The 23,084-nt window shown below is 37.6% G+C and overlaps 1 long non-coding RNA gene and 1 pseudogene across 1 annotated transcript in view; one reads left to right on the top strand and one right to left on the bottom strand.

The window, feature by feature from the left end:
* The window catches only part of LOC139039606 (uncharacterized), a 33,595-nt gene extending 29,097 nt beyond the window's left edge, over nt 1–4,498 (bottom strand). Inside the window, exon 1 of the long non-coding RNA XR_011492937.1 lies at nt 4,059–4,498. This is a non-coding gene — a long non-coding RNA (uncharacterized lncRNA). The remainder of the gene's footprint in view (nt 1–4,058) is intronic.
* Nucleotides 4,499–12,474: 7,976 nt separating this feature from the next.
* Nucleotides 12,475–23,084, top strand: part of LOC110151471 (SREBP regulating gene protein pseudogene) — a 30,097-nt pseudogene continuing 19,487 nt past the window's right edge.

Genomic DNA, 23,084 nt, shown 5'->3' with positions numbered 1-23,084 from the left:
ATGGATTAAAAAATAGAGATATTGCCTCCCTTTCCCTCTAGGTGGCGCTATGTCACAAGTTTTTGATTTCTCTTCCCTAAGCCGCTGCTGATGATTAGTAGTTCAGTGGTGGACTCTGCGACCCCATGGACTGTAGCCTGCCAGGCTCGTCTGTCCACGGAGATTCTTCAGGCCAGAATACTGGAGTGGGTTGCCATTTGCTTCTCCAGCAGATCTCCCTGACCCCTTGCCTAAACTGCTTCTGTTTTTATTTGAGAGGCTGCCCTTCCCACTCCCCACTGCCTGTCAAAGCTCTCGCCCCGTGGCTTCATGTGCCGCAGGGGTTACCAGCTGCCAGTGTGGCTTGATCAGCACCTGGGGCTCTGGAATGGTGAGTTTCCCCTCTGCACACAGGATCCCCTGAATCTCAAGCCCCACCCCCAGAGGGAAGAAGTGGGTGACAGGGAAGCCGGGGTTGCCCCAGCTCCTCTAGAGTGCCCTATGTTACAAAGTTTTCAAGTTCCACCACTGAGAGTGGGGTAGGGGGCAGGGATCCCAAAGTCAAGGGCACCTCAGTGGTGGAAAAGATGTGATCTCAGTCGCCACGGCTGCTGCTGCGCAGTTACCACGGGTGGAGCTGTGGCCAGGAGGCTGGGGTCGTGCGCCGTCCTTATGCTATTGCCAGGTTCTCTGGGGCTGTGGGCTCAGCTGCCATATCTGGAGGCCAGAATCAAAAGAATTTCCTCCACCATTCACCTGGTTCTACCTGCTGTATGGTCCACCCACCTCTACCTATACAGATTGATGGAATTCTCTGGCATCCTGGTATGTTGGGCAGAAGCACCTTTGATGTTTTGCTGGTTGTAGGTTAAAGGGGAGAGAGAAAGCAAGTTCCTCACTTTGCCATGCTACTGACATCACTCTCTCAGAGACTTCTGTGTCTGCCTAGCTTCTCTTGTTCTTTTTATCTTTCTACTGTACCCTTATCTTGGCCTATTTCTCTTTGTTGCACCAACGCTTCATTCTTCCATTTTGCTTGTGTGATTTACCTGTTTGACACTTTACCCAACTTGCCTTGCTCTTAACTTATGTTTACTCTCCGATTTCCTTCTCCAAACCAAGTGGGAAACTAGAGTGACGGTCTTAGTTTGGGAGTGTGAACCTGGAACTCCTAATACCTTCTTTGGGATTTCTGAGATGGTCATGCAGCCAGAGTCAGGAGACAAAGACAGGGTGATGCTAAAAGGCACGGAGTCAGGTAGACAGGATGTGGGAAGTAAGAAGACAGTGCTCTAAGGAACTTCCTGGTTCACACAGACCTACAGAGCAACTTTTTTGAACATGGTTCCCAAAGCCTGGTTTTAGGGTTTAAAAAAATATGTTTGGGTTAAACACTATCAACCATCATTTAACTCTTCCCTACCCTCTCTAAATTTGCCTCTTCTGCCATCTTGCTCACAGATAGCTGACACTTTGGAATGCAAATTGATGAAGCAATTTTGCTCTAAGTAATAACACACAAACTACTTGCTTTTTTAGGGTTTCCCTGGTGACCCAGATAGTAAAGAATCTGCCTGCAATGCAGGAGACTTGGTTTCAATCCCTAGGTGGGGAAGATCCCCTGGAGAAGGGAATGGCAATCCATTCCAGTTTCTTGCCTGGAGAATTCCATGGAGAGAGGAGCCTAGTGAGCTACAGTCCACAGGGTCGTAAAGAGTCAGACGTGACTGAGCTACTAACACACACACACACACACACACACACACACACACACTTACTTGTCTTTTTTGGTTTATTTTTCCCCTAAATAGGAACCTATTAAGTATGTTCTACTTAAAATAGTACACCTATGAATATATAATTTTGTATCTAATTTGCAAGCAAACACATTGGGTTATACATTTCTTGTAAAGTTATACTAGATTGGTGAGCTTGCTGTATGGCTCAGCAAACTCAAGCAGGGGCTCTGTGTCAACCTAGAGGGGTGGGGTGGGGGTATATGTATACCTGTGGCTGATTCATGTGGAGGTTTGACAGAAAACAACAAAGTTCTGTAAAGCAATTATCCTTCAATAAAGTCAAATTAATTAAAAAAGAGAAAAATATAACTTAATTTTTGCCATTTATTCTACATAAAATTCTGTAAAGCTTCTCATTTTTTTTTTTTACTAGAGAGCAATTCTGCATATATATATATATATATATATATATATATATTTGGGCCACTGAATCATCTTGGGTAGTTGTTTAAATGAAAATTACTGGTTATAATCCAGCAATCTCTCAAAGGTTCTCCAGGCATAAGCTGGAAACCTAGGAAAATTTCAAGGAAGAGATAGGACTTAGAGGGAAAAAATGGAAGAAGATGAAGAACTTTTGCACTTTAGAGGAAACCGGCAGGCTGTTGTTTATAACCTTCTTACAGATATAAACAGGTAGATGTATGTGCTGGGTGGTCCCAATCTGTCCACCATAGATTGGATCTGAGACTCTGAAGATTTGCAGATTTGCCAAACCACACTGTCAGGAAAACTGTACCTTCACAACACTGACGAGTGCTATCCTGATGCAGGCCATCAGTGTACGTTAGGTCCTTGTAGGCATTCTTGCTCAGTCCTATGCTGGGGAAGGCACACTGCTAGGGTTGTGGTCCCTTTGGCTTTGAGAACTTGGAGGCCCAACACAGCCCTGCTCTAACAAGCCCACTGACTTGTCACTTCACATTTTAATATCAACTAAATAAAAACCAAAGGCTATTTATCCTCCTGCCATTTTAATTTCAAGAAAAAATGCTTTATAAAGATTGGGTATTTATAGGTATCATACAACATATGATTAAAGTTGTATAATTTGTAAATGATAGCTATTGAATGTGGTGTATATAGTTCAAACTATTGGGTAGATTTGATATCATTTTTGTTTCCTTAACATTAGAAAATATATAGATTAGAAATATTAAGAAATTGTTTTCCCTTCCCTTTGATTTTAAACTATTTAAAATAAAATGAAATCTATTTGATTTTCCACTCTTACACATTTTCGAGTTTTATTTAGATTTACCACAGCCATAATTCACATGAGCAACACATGTTGTTCTGAATATCAAGGAAATGCAACTTCTGAATGTGGTCCATGAAGCAGTTGAAAGTGCTTTGCCAAGAGATACTCCTCAGAGAAAATTGTGTGTTCCTTTCCCTTGAAAATGACTTCCCAAAGAGTGCTGACATTAATATACACAACACCCATGAACAAAGTCCACACTTAAGGATTCTTTAGAAGAAATCTAACAAATGTTGGGTGACTAGATGTAGAAATCATCACAATGAAATAAATGTAGATAGAAACAATTTTCTTGACTACATTTTGAAATGCACTTGAAATACATTTGAAATACATCTTGACTACACTTGAAATATATTTCCAAATAATTAACTTTTTCATCAGTAAGACAATTCTATAAAGGAATACTTCAAACATTTAATTCTAAGTTAATAACTTACAAAAGTTTGAAATGTTACATACTAATATAATGTTATAGTAAATAAAGAATATATATCCCATAGTAAGGTCTCATGTAGAATATTACTTATGTATTTAGGAATAGCCTTTCCAATGCTATTTGAAATATTTAGCTTAATTCTGTTACTAGTCATTCAGCAGTATTTCATTTAATATATTTTTTGTGAATTAGTGAATTTTTAAAAACTTATAAACTAAATTAATAGTATGTTATAAGCATTTTTCTAATTAAACCTTTAACTCAGTGAATTATTGATAAATAAAACCTAATTTGTTTTTCTGAAATTCTATACATAAGGAATATTCCAAATAACTAGAGATTGTATTGATATCTCTGTAGATTCTAGAAGCTTACTTTACTTGAGAGTATTTTTTTCTCCCCTCATTGTAAAAGCTTTTACTTTGGGGGGAAAGGACCTTTTTTATTGTAAACTATAAGATATAGCAATATATTAAAAAAGAATATTAGTATAGATTTGTCAGTATAAGTCAGATGCAAAAAATTAAATTAATATCATAGAGTCTAATGATTACACATAAAACCAAAACAAGCTGCTCACCTGTTCTTCAGCTTGTCTTTGCAGCTGCTTATCACTGTGTGTGCTGTGTCCAACTCTCTGTGACCCCATGGACTGTAGCCTGCCAGCCTCCTGTGTCCATGGAATTTCCTGGCAAGAATCCTGGAGCGGATTGCCATTTCCTTTTCCAGGGATCTTCCTGACCTAGGGATCAAACCTGCGTCTCTTGTGTCTCCTGTATTGGCCAGCAGGTTCTTTACCATTGTTCCACCTGGGAAGCTACCAGGCTTGAGGATCTAGACCTAGAAACAGTGGTTCTGCTTCACAGTGAATAATGATCTTAACCAACAACATGTTAACTCCAGTGGATCAAAGGGCAGATGGATAGGAGCCGTCATCTTGTTTTCTAGGATCAGACGTTGAGTAGAACAGTCAAAACAGGGCATTTCACTTCCTTCCTCATCTGACTTTGTGGAGCAATATGACATTCCTGGGTAGAGAAGATCCCCTGGAGAAGGAAATGGCAACCCGTTCCAGTATGCTTGCTGGGATAATCCCAAGGACAGAGGAGCCTGGCAGGCCGCATTCCACGGGGTCGCAGAGTCAGACGTGACGTAGCGATTGAACAACAACAACAACGTGACTTATTCACATGACTGTATCACATTCTGAAATCTTTTAAAAACATAACAGTAAACTCCTAAATGCTTTTGACTTACATGTCAAAAGCATAGAGAATAAATCTTGACGATGAAAATTTAAAGGGTGTGACTTTTATGTTAAAATACAATAACAAAGTTTAGCACCATTTCTTCTTGTAGAACCTTTTTCAAAGAGATTCCTGTTTAAAGGAAATGTCTTGTACATAAGGTTAGGGTTCATCAAGATTAGGGAGTTTTTCTGCACATAAAAACTACTGTGAAGGGAACAGCATAGTTCTGAGTGTCAGGCGATCTAGGCCCCGTAACTAGCCAACACTGGCTTACTAATGTGTCCTGGAGATACTCACATCCGTCTCTGGGCCTACACAGCTTAAGAATTTCCTTCTAAGTGTATTATTTTGGGGTTCTAAGTTATTTAGAAAACAATTTTTCTAAAATGTATATAAGACTTATAGGCTATTATTAGAGACCTTCTTAAAGACTGATTTTATTTTAAGGGCTGGTGCACTGGGAAGACCCAGAGGGATAGGGTGGGAAGGGAGGTGGGAGGGGGGATCAGGATGGGGAACACATGTAAATCCATGGCTGATTCATGTCAATGTATAGCAAAAACCACTACAATATTGTAAAGTAATTAGCCTCCAACTAATAAAAATAAATGAAAAAAAAAAACCACCAAAATATTTCTTTAAAATAAACGTGTGTGTGCATGATAAGTCACTTCAGTCTTGTCCAACTCTTTGCGACCCTTTGGATTGCAGCCCACCAGGCTCCTCTGTCCATGGGATTCTCCAGGCAAGAATACTAAAGGGAGTTTCCATGCCCTCCTCCAGGGGATCTGCCCAACTCAGGGATCAAACCCATGTCTCTTAGGTCTCCTGCACTGGCAGACAGGTTCTTTACCACTAGTGCCACCTGGGAAGCCCAAAATAACTATATGTGCATATAACAGAAAAAAAGTCACTTGATGTAAATATGTCAAATTGGCTTTCAGTACTAACCAATTGGAGGAAAGCATGGAAATTATTCTTGAAAAAGATGGAAAAAGTTAACTCATTTCCTGGAACTGAGAAAAAGTACTTGATAATGTTTATTTTCAGATAAACAGTTGAATAGTTGGTTAAGAATTCATATGGTATTAGAAACTTCACAGGGTATTTGCCAAATTATTAACATTTTTCCAACTTTCTGTCTTTTATGCTCCCATTTTCTGCTGTAATTTCTAAATCTAGTGTCTTGAAATTTGATTTAGTAGAAGACTAGATAAAGCATAGTATACTATGATTCTGAGAAGAGATGTAGTCCTGAATATATAGAGAACACTATCTGTTGCTACTAAGAGAATTACTAAAGTATAATATCCATTTGCCTTTGTTATATATTTTTATTTTTTAATTGTTGTTTTCTTATGAAATCAATTAGTGATTGTTAACAAATGTTAACATCCTAAGTATGTTTATGGTAGAAAGTAAGAACCCTATATATACTCAGCTTCTAGAGAAATTTAGGAAATCAGCAGTTTTCTGTGCTTGCCTCCTAGAATTTTGCTCTAGCTCTATGACTAGATTAACTCACACAGTATGTTACGTGATCATTTTTGTTGGGCCATGGGAACAGGTGACAGATAATAATTGTTTGGGGTTGCTGAACAAATCTGAGAAGTTCTTGAAATTGAGTGCATGTGACAGAGACAAAAACCAGGTAATTAGAGTTTATGTTTAAAATACTTAAATGTTAAATAATAGCTAACATTTACTGAGCATTTACATTTTATTATGTGCAGATGTTGTGCCAAGTACTGTATATGATTAATCTCTTTTAATATTTACTACCTCTAGAAGGGAAAGGTACTAATAATATATCCTCTTTTATTTTACTAAGCTGTCCTTTGCAAACTCTGCATTTCACTACTGAGGAGCAGGATGTGCCAGTTCATGTAGCCAGAAGACATGGGGCAGCATCTACCTGCCCTCCTGTCAGCCTCACACTCAAGAGTTCAGTGCTTCTTTGTTTCCAGCTCTAGTCCCCTTTGGCAATTCACAAAGTTCACCGGTCTTGTACATTTCATTTTCTGAGTAGACCTTAAATGTCCTTGGTTGAATCACCAAAGCCTAAGATCTCTCTCCAACCGAGTTTGCATGCCTAAAGCTCAGATGTTTCCCGCTATTCCAAACAAAACAAGTTGCTCAGTAATTTGATGCCATCCTTGGCCTCCAAGCCTTTCTGTACTCATGTCTTCCTTTATCCCTGTTCTCCTCCTTCCTCCTATCTCCACCTGCCACAAAGCTATTGAGTCTGCAAGGACATCCCCATTACTAAGTCACTTACTAAGCATTCTTTGGCCATTTTGATGAAAATGAACTCTTTTTCCAAATTCCTACAGCATTTGACTTTAATTCTCTTATGGTACTTATTAGAAGCTTTAGTATAGTATTCTTATTTTACAATGATTTGTTCATGCCCTATTTATAGTACTTATGTTCATGCCCTATTTATAGTCTAGGTTCAAGTTTTTAGAGATAGCATCTCAAAAATCACCTGCTGGTCCACCAAGACTATCTTACTTGCAGGTGTTTGATTAAAAAAAACTTGTTGAATTTCACTTCCTACCCCATAGGTACAGAACACTTTAGGGTCAGTAAGTCTGAAGTAAAGAGGAATAATCTTATATTAGATCTTATTTTGTGATGCATGAAGAAAACTGAATGAAGGGGGAGATAAAGATTGAACTTCTGTAAGGAAATTACTCTTCTAGAGCTCTATGTCTGTGAGCTAAACTATATTGGCCTGAAACAATTAATAAGGAGAAAATATGAGAGATTTTGTACAGGCATTAATAACATGAGTAAAAATAGGAACAAACATAAAATGGCATGATTCCCCCATATTGTATTCGTGGAAGTAACAGGACGCAGATACTAGGGAAGGTTTGTGCAGAGAGGCCAGGAGTGATGCCCAACCATTCTGAGTTATAGGCATGAGTGACTATAAAGAGCAGGTGATCAAAAAACTGCTCTAGAAAAAAAGTGCTCTCTCTGGTGCAAGATGCAGTCTGAGTTGAAAGGTCTGGGATCGTCTTATATCAGTTAAAATCAAGAGTGTAAGTTGTTTCTAAATGCAGGATCCGAATGCTTTAAACCATAGTATATTAAAATTGAAAGACATTTCAGCAGTCTTTTATAGCCTAGGCCAACAGCTTTGATTCACTGACCGGGCCAGAGAGCAGCTTTAGCATAGCTCAGGCCACTTCAGTTGACAAATGAGAGTCCTATGACAACTGAAAATCTAGAAATTGAACATGTAAAGATGGTACAAACTCTGTCCTTTCACTTGATATGAGACAGACATATTAACAGATGAGTTAAAAGAAAAATAGACTTGTGATGAAAGCAGGAAAAAAAAATGCTTGTTGTGGGATTAAAGAATTAAAATCTGGCTCCAGCTTTGGGATAAAAGGAACTGATGCTCAGGAAAGATCCCTAGTGAGGCAAGAGGGAAGGGAGAGGGCTCAACCACTAAAAGAACAATACAACTGTTAAGAAGAACAGGATATGACAAACGCTGGTTAGCACCTACTAGGCTCAAGATGGAAGAATATTCAACTTCCAGTAGACCTTTAGCCTCATTATACACTATAATACATTATAATACATTAGCATCTAAATGACACAACTCACCAGGGCTATCACAGTTATGAAGCTGACTATAAATGGCCAAAAAGTGGGCAGTGACCCAATTCCTGAAAATCTCTATCCCTTCTCCGAAAGTTAGAATATTCTTCCCACTCACTAGCCTACAAAATTGTTGGTTATCGTTCAGTCACTAAGTCATGTTCAACTCTTTGCCTCCCCACCCCCTGCCCCTCATGAACTGCATAATGCCAGTCTTCCTCATTCTTGATCATCTGGTTAAAAATTACCCACCTATAAAAACTAACCATTCCCACATCTCTAGCCTTTCCCACTTTTCTAGAAGACCCCAGGCCCTGGGTCCTCTCAGCATCTGAGAGAGCCCACACTCTGTGGAGTGTGTATCTCTCTAAATAAATTTGCTTTCATTTTACTGTGGCTCATTCTTGAATTCCTTCCTGCAGGAAGCCAAGGACCTTCACTTGCCGACTGATCCCAGGGACTCACTGGGCGCCTGGGACATGACCATTCTCTCACACATCAGTTTTCCTACAACATTAGGAGGTCTGGCACCTATATTGGACTCTAAAGTATTAACAATAAGCACAGAAGCTGAGGAAGGAGGGACAGACGGGGGCATATTGTAGGCAATCTTGTTTAAGTGCACTATGAAATACAAAGAGGGCAGGACAGTGGGCTTGAATAGCAGCAAGAGTTGTGGCAGGCCAATCTGCTATGCTGACATGCCTAGATGATGCTCTGTGGTGACAGGGAAGCCTTGGGGGGCTTTAATCTTGCTGACTTATATTTCAGGTATCTTACTTTGGGGGCAATAAATAGAAAGTACCCTATGCTTGAAGTTTTCCTTCAGTCTGGGGCAGTGTCCTTTTTCTTTTTCCCTGGCTCTAGTCCATGAAAGGTGCCCAGCATAAAGTGGATGTTGGATGCAATCTGACAGAGTGCTACCCACTGTCCTTGAAGTGGTACAGTGTTTTAGTTAGTTGCTTTGATTTGTCTTTGTACCAGTGGAAATTCTTTCATATCACCAAACTTTTTTTCATCCTACTCTCCTTTTTTCTTTCCTTCTTTCTTTTCTTTTTGTTGAATTGCATTTATTTTTTACTGGTGTAATGACACAGAGGCAGATAGATGAAGGAGTAAGTACTGTTTCTTAATCAACTATCTCTGGACAAGAGTGCAGCTATGACATCAGTGTTTGGAATGAAAAGTCTCCTTAATCAGGAAAACAGAGTGACCTTTTCTGTTTTTATGATGGTAATGTCTGAGAGGCATCATGTTTCTCTTGCAAAGCCCTAATTTCTAGCTTCTTTTTCAAAAGTGAAGTCTGTTTTTTTCTTTTTTAGTTTTGAAGCTTAAAAAAATATCATCAGAACATTGTTAGTATTTCATGATTGTGTGTATGTGTTAGAGATAGGGGATTTCCTTTTAACAACACCAACATATTGTTGGTTGAACATTGAATACTATATATGTGGAAAGAAATTATGATATTAATGTCATTTCCTGAAAGTGACTAATAAATATAACAGAAAGCAAACTTTAAAATAAATAAATCATTTTACATCTATCATCTTGAGATACTCATACATTCAGGATGTGGGTTATAAATTATAGTCTTCTTACAGGTAAAGAAGTAGAATGAAGAAATGGAATCTTTATCTCCATAATATGAGAAGAGAAATAAAATAAAAAAGTAATATGTTCACTCTCTTCTGAAGAACTTGCTCATTTGAGAACACTGGATCTATTTTCTATCCAGTAGGGAGCACTAGAACCCCATGATGATGTTCTCATAAGATTGACACCTCCAAATTACCGGCGCATGCCTGTTGATACTGGACCATCTCATTTGTGTCCTAGCGGAGTAAGGGCCATTTAGAACATTGGCCTGATGTACTTTCATAAATGTCACATTCCTTCTCATACTTGTTCTTAATATTAAGTAAAACTTTTATGTATCAATTTATATGGATGTTTATTTGGACACAAATGAAGACATGTCAAACTTGTGGTCAATCACCATTCTTTAAAGATCTGTAGGTACATAAACCATTATGGTGTTGGAAGAAGTTGCAGATATGGGAAAACTCACAGTATGAAGGTAGGGTAAACAGGATTCCTGAAAGAATACCCTAAGTGCCACTAGTTAAGCAAGCCTCATAATTACCAGTAGCTAATATGTGACATTCTGATGGCAGTATTAGTGAAAAACAGGGATCTTGACTGGTAGGTAAACTAAAGAAAAATTAAACTAAGAATTACCAAGAGGAGGTGTCGTGAAGGGATAAGTATGTGGGGTTCTCCAGATTCCATCTTTGTTACCTTTCCTTAGCTCTTTCAGTGTTTCCAGTGGGGATTAAAATATGGATGGATACTATCTAGTCATACAGAAAGAAAGTACGTCTACATTTTACCAACTTTTTTTCTTAGTTATTTGTGGTTTTGATTGTTCTTGTAAAACTTTGAGGGCAGACACTTTCTGCTTTTCAGACGTGTGTTCCCAGAAAAGAGTTCTGAAGGAGGCATTTTGAAAATGCACACACTGTACTAGTCCCTATTTAGCCTCATCAACAGAAACCAATCTGCAACTAAGTGTGACTGGAAATAAAGAATTAGATGTATTAGGAAAGTGTCAGAATAAATACCTTCAGAAAAAAAGACTACTTTCTGGACACTGAAAAATATGTTCCTCTCCTTTTTATAAAAACAATGTACACCAAGAGTAGATTTAAAGAGTATGCTAAAATATTGTCTATGTTTATGCATCAATGACACCATTTATTCATCATCAATAAGGCATAGAACTTAACGTGCTTTTTTTCCAGTAGTGATGTTGTCACAAGGGGCTACATTCTTTGATTTGGCCGTCCTTACGACCACAGTCATACACTTTAATTGGTAGACAAGAGGTAGGCATGTAATTTGTGGCTATGGAGCAAACTGGAACTAACTACACCACGTGTGGTGAGCCTGAATGTCAGCCTGATCAGCTCTGCGCTTGCCAGCTGAGCTAGCGTATTACAGCGACCATTGTTAAAAGGATTTAATCACCTCTAGTAACAACTTCTTGTACCTTCTTTCACAATATACACATTTATTGAAGTTCAAGGTTTGTTACTGAGGAATTAACAATTAGTTTTGAATTAGGCTATAGCCTTTTCATCAAAATATCAGTAGGCCTCAACAAATGAAATAAAAACTTTTTTTTTGAGTAAGCTTGCAGATATCTTTTTCCATCTATTATGAAATTCACTAAAAATTTGGATGATCAGCATGTCAGGACGATCCCCTGATGTAGGAAATGTTAACTTGCTCCACTATTTTTGCCTGGAAAATTCCACAAACAGAGAAGCTTGGCAGGCTGTAATCCATGGGGTTGCAAAGACTTGGACACAGCTAAGCATGCATGCACACTAGATGTATTAATTAAAAATAATTACTTCTAAAATTATAATTTAGTCTTACCCTAAGTTGATCAGTAAGCATATTAGTTTCATTTTAGAAACAATAAGATATATATACACACTGTCATGTCTGTATTTATACTTGAATGAGACCTTCAAATAGCAACAAGAACTAGGACTTTAAGTTAGGAGATCTGGTTCTAATCCTGTAGTCTAAAGTTATGTGCTCTTAAACACTGTGCTTTCCTCTGCATGAATAAGAAACCATGGTCAGTATGTGTAGAAATAGGGCACATTGGATCCTAAGTATCAGTGGTGACAAGGAGTGGCTTTGCTGACTTTCAGCGGTTCGTCATCCCCATCATTTCCATCAGTCCTTCAACCTACCATTTGATTTACATAATGAATATTTCCCCCGGCTTTGTTTAAAGTGCTATACACATGAAGCCTCAAAATAAGTCCCGTAGCCCCTCATTCCAATCAGATAACTCTGCTAAGCCATTTCTACAGAGACATAAGTCTGAGGATAAAGCTGATGTTAGAGTTCAAGAAGCAAGGCTATAGTCCCAACCTCAACTGGGGGTTAGAGTCAAGCTCTGGGGCCACCATCCCATCTCAGAAGAGGAATCATCAGTCTTGATGTGAAATGACATGGATCTAGGTCAGGTGGGGCTCTGGGACAGAGATAAGGACTAAAGCCAAAAGACATTTCAAGCAGAGAGACGGGGTGGATCTGGGGCATATGAGAACATGTGGCACAGTAAGAGACAAGCAGGAAGGTGATTGCACCTTCGTAGATTGTATCGTAGTGTGTGAAGGGAGCCATTTCGTGGAGGAGAAAAATGAATCCAGCCGTAGACATGTTGAGGTCTGGGTGGTCTCATGGTATCTTAGTACATTCTTTAGATATCTTCTGACATGGGTTGAAGTGCAGGTTAGAGATTAAACTGGAGACATAGATTTAAGTGTAGATGAAATACAATGCTACTCGTCTTATATTTTCTCTACTACTGTACTTATAATTCTCTTTGCTCCTTTAACAGAAATGGGGGTTGGGGTTTTGCAATTACCTTCAGTTCAGTCTATTACAGTGTTTTCACAGTTGACAATGTTCCCTATAACATAGATCTCCTACATTTGAAAGTACATAAGCCTGCAGATGATTTAAGGAAATGTGTTTCCATCACTTTAGAGCAGGCTGTGCTATTCTTTATACCCTCAGAAGTTAATGCAAAGGTTTATGGCATGTCTGGATGGTACTGGAAATTTGATGGAAAGAAAATCTTAAAAAAAAGCTAAGCAAATCTCTTTTACCTGTTATATAGGCAGAGCAACCAGATAAAAGAAAGGATTTTTAAGGTTTCCCAACAGCAATTTTTGCCACCATCCAGCTGTGATTATATTTAATCTTCTCTGAAAGTTTGTATTTTACATTTAAATGGTTTGAATATCTTGTTTACTCTTTCCAGCAACTATATGAGGAGCTGGACTATGTTACAAGCAGCGTTCTAGAAGCTAAGGATATAGTGGAGAATAGGACAAGGAGGTAGACGGGCAAAATATTTGTGAACCAATAAACAGAAGGTGATTTTAGATAGAGTTAAGGCTGTGAAGGGGAGTTCCCAGGTGGCTCAGTGGTAAAGAGTCCACCTGCCATTTCAGGAGACACATGTTCAATTCCTGGGTTGGGAAGATCCCCTGGAGAAGGAAATGACACCTCTCTCCAGTATTCTTGCCTGGGAAATCCCATGGATAGAGGAGTCTGGTGGGCTACAGACCATGGAGTCACAAAGAGTTGGACATGACTTAACAACTAAGCAGAAGCAGCAGAAGGCTGTAAGTGTGAGATGGGGTATTATGATAGAGGGTTAGAAGGATGTTGGTTTTCAGTTGGATGGGTAATCAATGAGAAGGTATGTTTTGCAATCAGAGCTGAAAGATAAGAATGTATTAACAACATGATGACATGGGGTCAACATTCCAAGGAGAGTGAAGAGCAAGTGAAAAGACTGAGAAGCGTGGACAAAGCATGAACAAAATCTGCCATTCATGGAACTTAAGGAAAGACAATGTGGCTGAAGTGACCAGGAGAAGAGAGGCAGGAGATATGCCTGGGGAGGTAGCTAGAGACACATCAAGTGGGGTCTTGTGGGCCACAGGAGAGTATTTGGATTTATTCCTTGTGCAGGGAGTATTTATGCAAAAGAGTGAGATGATCTAATTAGTCATACTCTTTGTAGTGATACTGCTGTTTTTATGCACGTGTACATCTATACTTCTATTTTAATAAAAAGTTAAGCAGTTTCTAGGCTCTAGAACTTTCTGTTAGGGTATCCCAAGAATAAGGTATAAATGTACATATTCTGTTGTGTTAAGAGGTATGCATGAAATGTGAGGGGTCCAAAGTCCTCAGAGCCCGTATTCACTGGTACTTGACTGTAGTGTTCATTGACCCAGCGAGGCTGCGTGGGAGACAGTACAACTTTCCCAGGCAGATTAGTATCATAAAGGCAGAGACAGGTCAAGGTAAACATGTCTTCATTGTATTGCATTGTTGACCAATCTCTCTCAAACATCCAAAGCCATAAAATGGGTGTTTTGAAAACTATAATCTGAACCTGAATATGAATTAAAATGTTTTGTAAAGCTGGCTCTTAAAATGTGTAGAACTTAAGTGTTGGGAAAATATTGTTAAGTATTTTCATTTGATTTATCTTCATTTAGATGAACTGTAATATGATTTTCACAAACGACCTGACAGTATCTTCCCCTTGAAAAACAACAAAAGACACACTACCCTTAGCAAAACTTTTTTTTTTCCCTTTTGCATTGGGTTAGGGTTGACATCTTACAGTTTGGGGAATGATGCTTTCTCTTTAAAAACAAAGTGCTGAGATTGTAATTTTTTTTGTAAATAGTGAGAGGGTTTTACATGTTCATGACTGTGATGAGGACGAGTGGGTTGTATAAGGGTGTATAATGGGGCTCCTGGATCTTGAAGAGTCTGCTTGGTGGCCTCCTTGAGAAGAAAGAGTCTTTGTGGGGGCCATTCTCTGACATTCTTCAGAAACAAGATCCTGGGAGTTTTATTTCTGGAGAGTCCTTTACTTGGATTCTCAAGAAACTAGAGGTGAAAGGATGAAGAGAAGAAAATGACTCTTCATTAAGCTCTCTATTTCCCATAATAAAGTCAGAAATGACCTTAATGGAATCCTAAAGGTAGTACAGTCAGAGCAGTCAGACGAGGTTTATACCATGAATAATGTCTCCTCGATTTCATATGCTCAGCTAGGGGTTTTGCTTCATACATGTATTTGTGTTGTTTATGTACATGTATACACACACGATTCATTATTCCCCAGTGGTTACATAGTCTGAAATTGCTGTGGACGGAATTAGTGAATCTTGAACCATTGCTCCAAGGGGAAATACAGGATTAGGTTCACATGAACTTCTGGTTACTTTTTGTCAACTGATCAATACTTGACTTTTTTAAAGTGTGTTTTTTCTGTTTAGACACCTTTTAAATATGCTATTGGTTCATTTACACTGAATGATATTACATTTGCCTTGAATAAGGTTTGCTGACACCCGTATTTTTCTCAAAAAGTACATGCATGGCAGTCTTTCTGCTCTTGGAAACACTAGACTGCACTGTGGCACTACTCTTGGTGTCCATTTTAAACAAGGAAATCACCAACGAAAAGCAAGAAAATGTTCTGGCAGAAGGGCCAGGTGTATGGATTTTGCCATTACAAATAAATCTTAGAGAGGAGATGAATTTGCAATATGGAATTCTTGAATAATAAGGATTATGTGTGTGTGTGTGTGTATATATATATATATATATAGCTTTTGCTATTGTTTTCGAATTTTCCATTAGCGCTGTGTAGGGAAAAGATCTTTTTTTTTTTTTTGACACTTTCTCTGCAACATTTTCCAAGAGTAATACTGATAATGACTGTTTGAATATATTATCTGATGGAAACTTTTCATCTTCACTTGGAAATTGACATTTCCTTTTTTCCAATCAAAGTGAAAGTGTCAATTGATCATGGAAAGAATAGCCAGAAAGTGTCAGCTTCTGTCAGCAAACAGACAGAGCATGCTAGTGTCTTTTTTCTCACAACCCGAGAGAGAAGTTCAGAAGTGTCTTAGGTAGATTTTTCTAGCAGAAAATGTTGCTCAGTTGTTTAGTCACTGAGTTGTGTCCGACTCTGAGACCCCATGGGCTGCAGCATGCCAGGCTTCCCTGTCTTTCACAATCTTATCAGTGTTTGCTCAAACTCATGTCCATTGAGTCAGTGATGCGATCCAATCACCGTATCAGTGTCTTTTCCAACGAGTCAGCTCTTCACATCAGGTTGCCAAAGTATTGGAGCTTCAGTATCAGTGCTTCTGATGGAATACTCATGGTTTATTTCTTTTAAGATTGACTGGTTTGATCTTGCTGTCCATGGGACTCTCAAGAGTCTTCTCCAACACCACAATTTGAAAGAATCAGTTCTTCAGAATTTGTGAAAATGGGAGCATATTAATTCCCACACATAACTATTGAGAATAGAATGCAACTGGAGACAACCTGCTTTTTAGCTTGGTGGGTTTTTTTTTTCCACTTGAAATACAAATATGATTTCATCCTCTATAAATCAATAAAAGCTTGAGTTGGTCATATTTTCTAAGCTTTGTAAAAAAAGAAATTGCATCATAATAGCAGTCTTCAGATAAATAAGAACAGCTCATTCCCTAATGTCAGCATTTAAACCACAAATTGAATGTCAAGACCTTAAATTGTTGCTTTCACTTCATTGTAAAGTTATGAAAAAAGTCAGAATAATCCAAACCAAAAAAGAAAAAAAAAACCTTTGAAAACTACATATTCAATTGTTTTTATCAGGATAGTACATGGAAAAATTCTTAGGAAGAAATAAGTTGATGGAAACATGTAATCTTGACTCATACATTTGCAAATTAAAACCAACAGAGAACATAATAGCCAAACATAATTCCATTTTAGTTAGAAATGACCATCACTTTGTAGGGCCATTTAAATAGAAAGCTTGTACCCGAAGCCTGGTGTGTGGGAAAGACCACTGAGTGACTTTCAGTTCAGTTCAGTCGTTCAGTTGTGTCTGACTCTTTGCGACACCATGGACTGCAACACACCAGGGCTCCCTGTCCATCACCATCTCCTGGAGCCTCCTCAAACTCATATCCATCGAGTCAGTGATGCCATCCAACTATCTCATCCTCTGTCATCCTCTCCTCCTCCCACCTTCTATCTTTCCCATCATCAGGGTCTTTTCAAATGAGTCAGTTCTTCACATCAGGTGGCCAAAGTATTGGAGTTTCACCTTCAGCATCAGTCCTTCCAATGAACACCCAGGACTGATCTCTTGTAGGATGGACTGGTTGGATCTCCTTGCAGTTCAAGGGACTCTCAAGAGTCTTCTCTAACACCACAGTTCAAAAGCATCAATTCTTTGGCACTCAGCTTTCTTTATAGTCCAACTCTCACATCTGTAAGTGACTACTGGAGAAACCATAGCTTGGACTAGATGGACCTTTGTTGGCAAAGTAATGTCTCTGCTTTTTAATATGCTGTCTAGGTTGGTCATAGCTTTTCTTCCAAGGAGCAAACGTCTTTTAATTTCATGGCTGCAGTCACCATCTGCAGTGATTTCGAAGCCCAAAAAATAAAGTCTTTCACTGCTTCCATTGCTTTCCCATCTATTTGCCATGAGTGATGGGACCCGATGCCATGATCTTAGTTTTCTGAATGAGTTTTAAGCCAACTTTTTCACTCTCCTCTTTCACCTTCATCAAGAGGCTTTTTAGTTCCTCTTCACTTTCTGCCGTAAGGGTGGTGTCATCTGCATATCTGAGGTTATTGATATTTCTCCCAGCAATCTTGATTCCAGCCTGTCCTTCATCCAGCCTGGTGTTTCACATGATGCTCTGGTTTCAGACTGACTTTACTACTGCTACTGCTAAGTCACTTCAGTCGTGTCCGACTCTGTGCGACCCCATAGACGGCAGCCCACCAGGCTCCCCGGTCCCTGGGATTCTCCAGGCAAGAACACTGGAGTGGGTTGCCATTTCCTTCTCCAATGCATGAAAGTGAAAAGTGAAAATGAAGTCGCTCAGTCATGTCCGACTTGTAGCGACCCGATGGACTGCAGCCTACCAGGCTCCTCCGTCCATGGGATTTTCCAGGCAAGAGTGCTGGAGTGGGGTGCCACTGCCTTCTCCATCAGACTGACTTTAGAAGAGCAGAATTCCCAGGCCCGACTTGGCTACTAATTAGAGGTATGCACTTGGATTGAATACTTAGCACCTCAAGTTTTGGTTTCTTAGCAGTAAAATGTGGAATTTGTACTATAAAATCTCCATTATCTCTCTCGGTTCTAAAATTTGGGAGGAGCTCTAGTAAAAAAACACCTAGAGTAGACATTTATTTGAATTTCAGAAAGTTGCTTAAAAATTGAATGTGAATGAAATAACAGAGTAATTCTAAAAAAAAAAAAAACTATATCTATCGTATAATTTATCATAAAGCCAGAGCATTTTTTAGAAGGATGCTACAATAATTTAAAATACATAAGCTTTTTCGATATTTATTAACTAAAGAAAAATTATTGTAGTTGTAGTCTGAAAAAATATTTCTTTTTAAAAAGTATTAAAAAACAAAATTATTTTTTACAGTAATATTTTATACATAAAAGCAGTATAAAATAATTATTCATATTGCTCATTTTAATTTTAAAGATTGCATAAGTAGTTATTCAAGAACTTTAATCAGATTTTTAAAAAAATCCATATCTATCTCAACACTATGTCACTGGGATTTTCCCAATGAATGTAATTTTTCTTACATCATAGGCTTATTATCTTTTATTCATGAAATTGCTCAAAGTTATATTTGTGGTTAATATACATGAGAAGCTTTCTTACTTTAGATATTTCTCTGTATAATCTTAATTGAGAAAATATTTTCTCTACAAATACCAAGTTACCTGGAAAGTTAAGTGCATATCTTGCTAAATATAGGACATTCTCAATTTCAATTTTATATTGAAATATGTAAATATATCAGTCAAAATACAGATATTGTTTTCATTTCAAACTTTTATTTAGTTATATCAGCAATTATTTTTATAAGGAAAAAGTAAACGTCAAAAATCAAAGTAAATGTCAAATGCCACAAAATCATAAGCATACACTGTATCCAGTGAAATAAGGGGACTACATAAAGATTTCTCCAAAGAGAAATTATAAAATTTCAAAATTAAATGTTGTACATGTTTAAATTGTTATCATTTGATTGACTCAATTACTCTTGTGCTTTTATAGGAATAAATATTGATGTCTTCTCAGTTGCAAGCTTGATTTACAATAAAAGCAATTCACTAGAATCGTTAAAATGCTTTTTTGGTACTCTATTTGTTGAATAATTTAACTAGAAAATTCCAGATAATTTCTACACAGTAGAAGTATAAAGAACTCATTTATAAAATGTTTTTTATGAATTACAGGATATGTTGACATACAGAATAATCCTTTAAAATTCCAAACATTTAAACATCTGATGATAAGTAACAGAAAGTAAAAAGTGCTTTTTGGCATGCTAAAGAAACTTTGTTGTATTCAACAACTGTTTTGTAACAAAATTTTGAGGTATAGTTGCTCTATAAAAATATATAAAAATGTTAATTTTGACTATAGTTTACATTTATATTGACAGAATCATGTTTGAACAAAATTATAAATTGTATATATACAGCAATCAACTCTAGGTATATTCTTGATGCTTGTGTTTTTTAGTGAAATATAGCATTCGTACCGTTTTGCTCTGTTCCAAAAAAATTAATACTTGTAATATTACTGCAAAAAAAGCATAATTTTATCTTCTTTGTAAACTTTTAAAATGAATTTATAGCAGTATTTATAATGCTGTCAGATATTTTATCTTCAACAGAATGACTTTCCAAGCTCATTGCTTTTTCTCTGTGATGATGATTTTATTTTTAACTTTTTATGATTTTTCTGTCTGTGAAGATTTCTCCTCTGCTAATGAAGCTGAGGTATTAAGAACAGTTGCTTCATTTTTCTTTGTGTGTAAAAAATCACTTGAAATATAAAATGCACAAACTTATTTAGAATAATAATCCACTTGATCTGAATGAAAAAGTCATGCTTCTAGAGAAACACATAAACACATCTCTACAACTATGCATATTAAATTATCTTTTGACATAGTTATCCTTAAGAGAATGATATTCAAAAAAAGATACCCATGGTTTCTCAGTGTATTTATATCTTTAATTTTGCTAGAGTAATATTTATATGACCTTCATGGTGAATAGTGACTGTCAACAAACATTTTATGTATGTCACACATTTACCATAAAACTTCTTGCCAAATAAGAACTCTATATTTAATATTTTATTTAATATGCATTTTGCTTTTGCTCACTTCATTGTTGTTGAAAAGTTTATTAAAAATTAAAAAGTGTTCAAAAAAAAAAAAAGTAATTGCTTTAGATTTGCATCATCCAGTAAATGACAAACAGCACACAGAAGCATTCAGATTATCATATCTTTTGTGGTAGGACTTACCCTCTATTTCTTTTTTAAAAATTAATTTATTTATTTTAATTGGAGGCTAATTACTTTATGATATTGTAGTGGTTTTTGCCACACGTTGACATTACTCAGCCATGGGTGTACATGTGTTTCCCATCCTGAAACCCCTCCCACGTCCCTCCCCATCCCATCCCTCAGGGTCATCCCAGTGCACTGGCCCTGAGCGCCCTGTCTCATGCATCGAACCTGAACTAAAAATATATTTCACATCTGGTTATACACATGTTTCAATGCTATTCTCTCAAATCATCCTATCCTCACCTTCTCCCACAGAGTCCAAAAGTCCGTTCTATACATCTGTGTCTCTTTTGCTATCTCGCATATAGGGTCATCATTACTATCTTTCTAAATTCCATATATATGTGCTAATATACTATATTGGTGTTTTTCTTTCTGACTTACTTCACTCTGTATAATAGGCTTGTTTCATCCACATCATTAGAACTGATTCAAATGCATTCTTTTTAATGGCTGAGTAATATTCCATTGTGTATATGTACCACAACTTTCTTATCCACTCATCTGCCGATGGACACCTAGGTTGCTTCCATGTCCTGGCTATTGTAAACAGTACTGGGATGAACACTGGGGTACACGTGTCTCTTTCAATTCTGGTTTCCTCGTTGGGTATCCCCACCAGCGGGGATTGCTGGGTCATATGGCAGTTCTATTTCCAGTTTTTAAAGGAATCTCCACACTGTTTTCCATAGTGGCTGTACTAGTTTGCATTCCCACCAACAGTGTAAGAGGGTTCCCTTTTCTCCGCACCCTCTCTGGCATTTATTGTTTGTAACCCTCTATCTTACATGTTTCACGTATGCATCCTCCAATTACCCTTAGGTTTCCCACTGGCCCCACCTACTGGTGGCTTGAGTAACTGCACAATCATGGCTCTCCTGGCTGGAATGTCAAGTTGTTTTCCTTCAGTCATTACCTGAAATGAGCTGTGAGTGGTCCTGTATTCAAGCATTTAACCGGTTAAATGCAAGGTGCCCTGGCAATCAAGGTGTCAGTTCCTCACATTAGGAAACAGTTGAGAAAAGAAAGACGGTAGACTCTGGTAGTCTGTGAAGTCCCTGCATACTTCATGTGCGCCTCACACGCTCATCAGTAAGAGACTGGGGTAGAAGTTAGAACTACCAAATGGAGTAGAATCAAACCAATGAAAGCTTGTTTTAATAATCAAATCTTGTCATTATTTTTAATCTGGGAAAAATTCTTAATCAGATAGCAGTTGGAAGATAAACATAAATCAAAAAAACTGGCATGTTTGGCTATCCTGAAAGTTACTGATCTTATAGGAACTTGACCTTATTGGAAATTTTGACAACTGAGACAATTATTTTTTTGAAGTTTTATCTTATATAAATATGTTTCATGTTTTTAAAAAGTTTTATCATACATATTTATATATTTAAGTTTTAGTGGATTTATAATATTGTTTTAGTTCAGATGTATAGAAAAGTGATTCAATTATACGTATACATATGTCTAGCTTTCTAGATGGTGCTAGTGGTAAAAAATCCACTTGCCAATGCAAGAGGCTCAAGAGACATGGGTTCAGCCCCTGGTTCTGGAAGATTCCCTGGAGTAGGTAAATGGCAACCCACTTCAGTATTCTTGCCTGGAAAATTCCATGAGCGGAGGAGCCTGGCGGGCCACAGTCCAAGGGGCCGCAGAGAGTCAGACACGACTAAGTGACTAAGCAGCAGGAGCATATGTATATCTATTCTTTTTCTACTCTTTTCCCATTAGGTTATTATGAAATATGAAGTAGACTTCCCTGTGCTAGGTCCTTCCCTACACTAGGTCTTTGTCGATTTTATATATGGCAATTCTTAAAAGTAATTCTTTTCTTTTCTTTTTTTTTTTTTTTTTAAGATTTAGTGACCTGTTGTGCAGCAAGCATTATGAGCTTGGACTCAGTAACAGTACTATACTTGAGCATACTCATAGGCAGAACAAATGAAACAAATTATAGAGTTGTGTTCTTATAAGACTGATGTAAGAATATATTTGTAGGAAATTAGTAGTTGCTTATGCCTATCAGGTTTTAAATAAATGTTATTTACTTTTAAAACTTTCTATCTTGCTGGTTGGTTTTCTTAAATTGCTAGCAGTTGCTTTTTATCCATATCACTTTGGAGGGATATTTAGATATTTTAAGTATATTTCTATCTTACATATAACACACTAGACTTAGCACAACAAGAAAGACCAAAATCAATGAGGGACCTTACCTTCAAGAACCTTACATTTTGGAAGGAAAGTTAAAACATCTGTTTTATGTTTATGCATGAGCACATACACACTGAAGTGCCAGCCTCATTTATTCTCATGTTATCGCTGCTCATGCCATCGTTCTTGCCATCAGCTCTTTCCTTTATGGCCTGCTTGACATTTTGTTCACTTCACACTTAACTTCCTCAATCCAGTGGTGTTCTTTTCCTCAACCTTAGCTCCCTACTCCTATGATCTTTTATGTATATCTGTATCAATAATGGCTATATAAACTCCAAATCTGTGTTGGGATCTGAGTCCCTGCTATCCGTCTGGCTTAGTTAAATGGTACTGTTACTGAGTCCAAGCTCACAGTGCTGCACAACAGACCATTAAATCTAAAGACAAGTTGTTGAGGCAAGAAATAGTGACTTTATTCAAAAACCCAGCAGACTGAGAAGATGGTTAGCTAGTGTCTCAAAGAAC

This window comes from Odocoileus virginianus, chromosome 19 (assembly GCF_023699985.2).
Source record: "Odocoileus virginianus isolate 20LAN1187 ecotype Illinois chromosome 19, Ovbor_1.2, whole genome shotgun sequence".
Taxonomy (NCBI): Eukaryota; Metazoa; Chordata; class Mammalia; order Artiodactyla; family Cervidae; genus Odocoileus; species Odocoileus virginianus.
The sequence above is the reverse complement of the archived record's forward strand: the minus strand, read 5'-3'. Positions and strand labels throughout refer to the sequence as shown.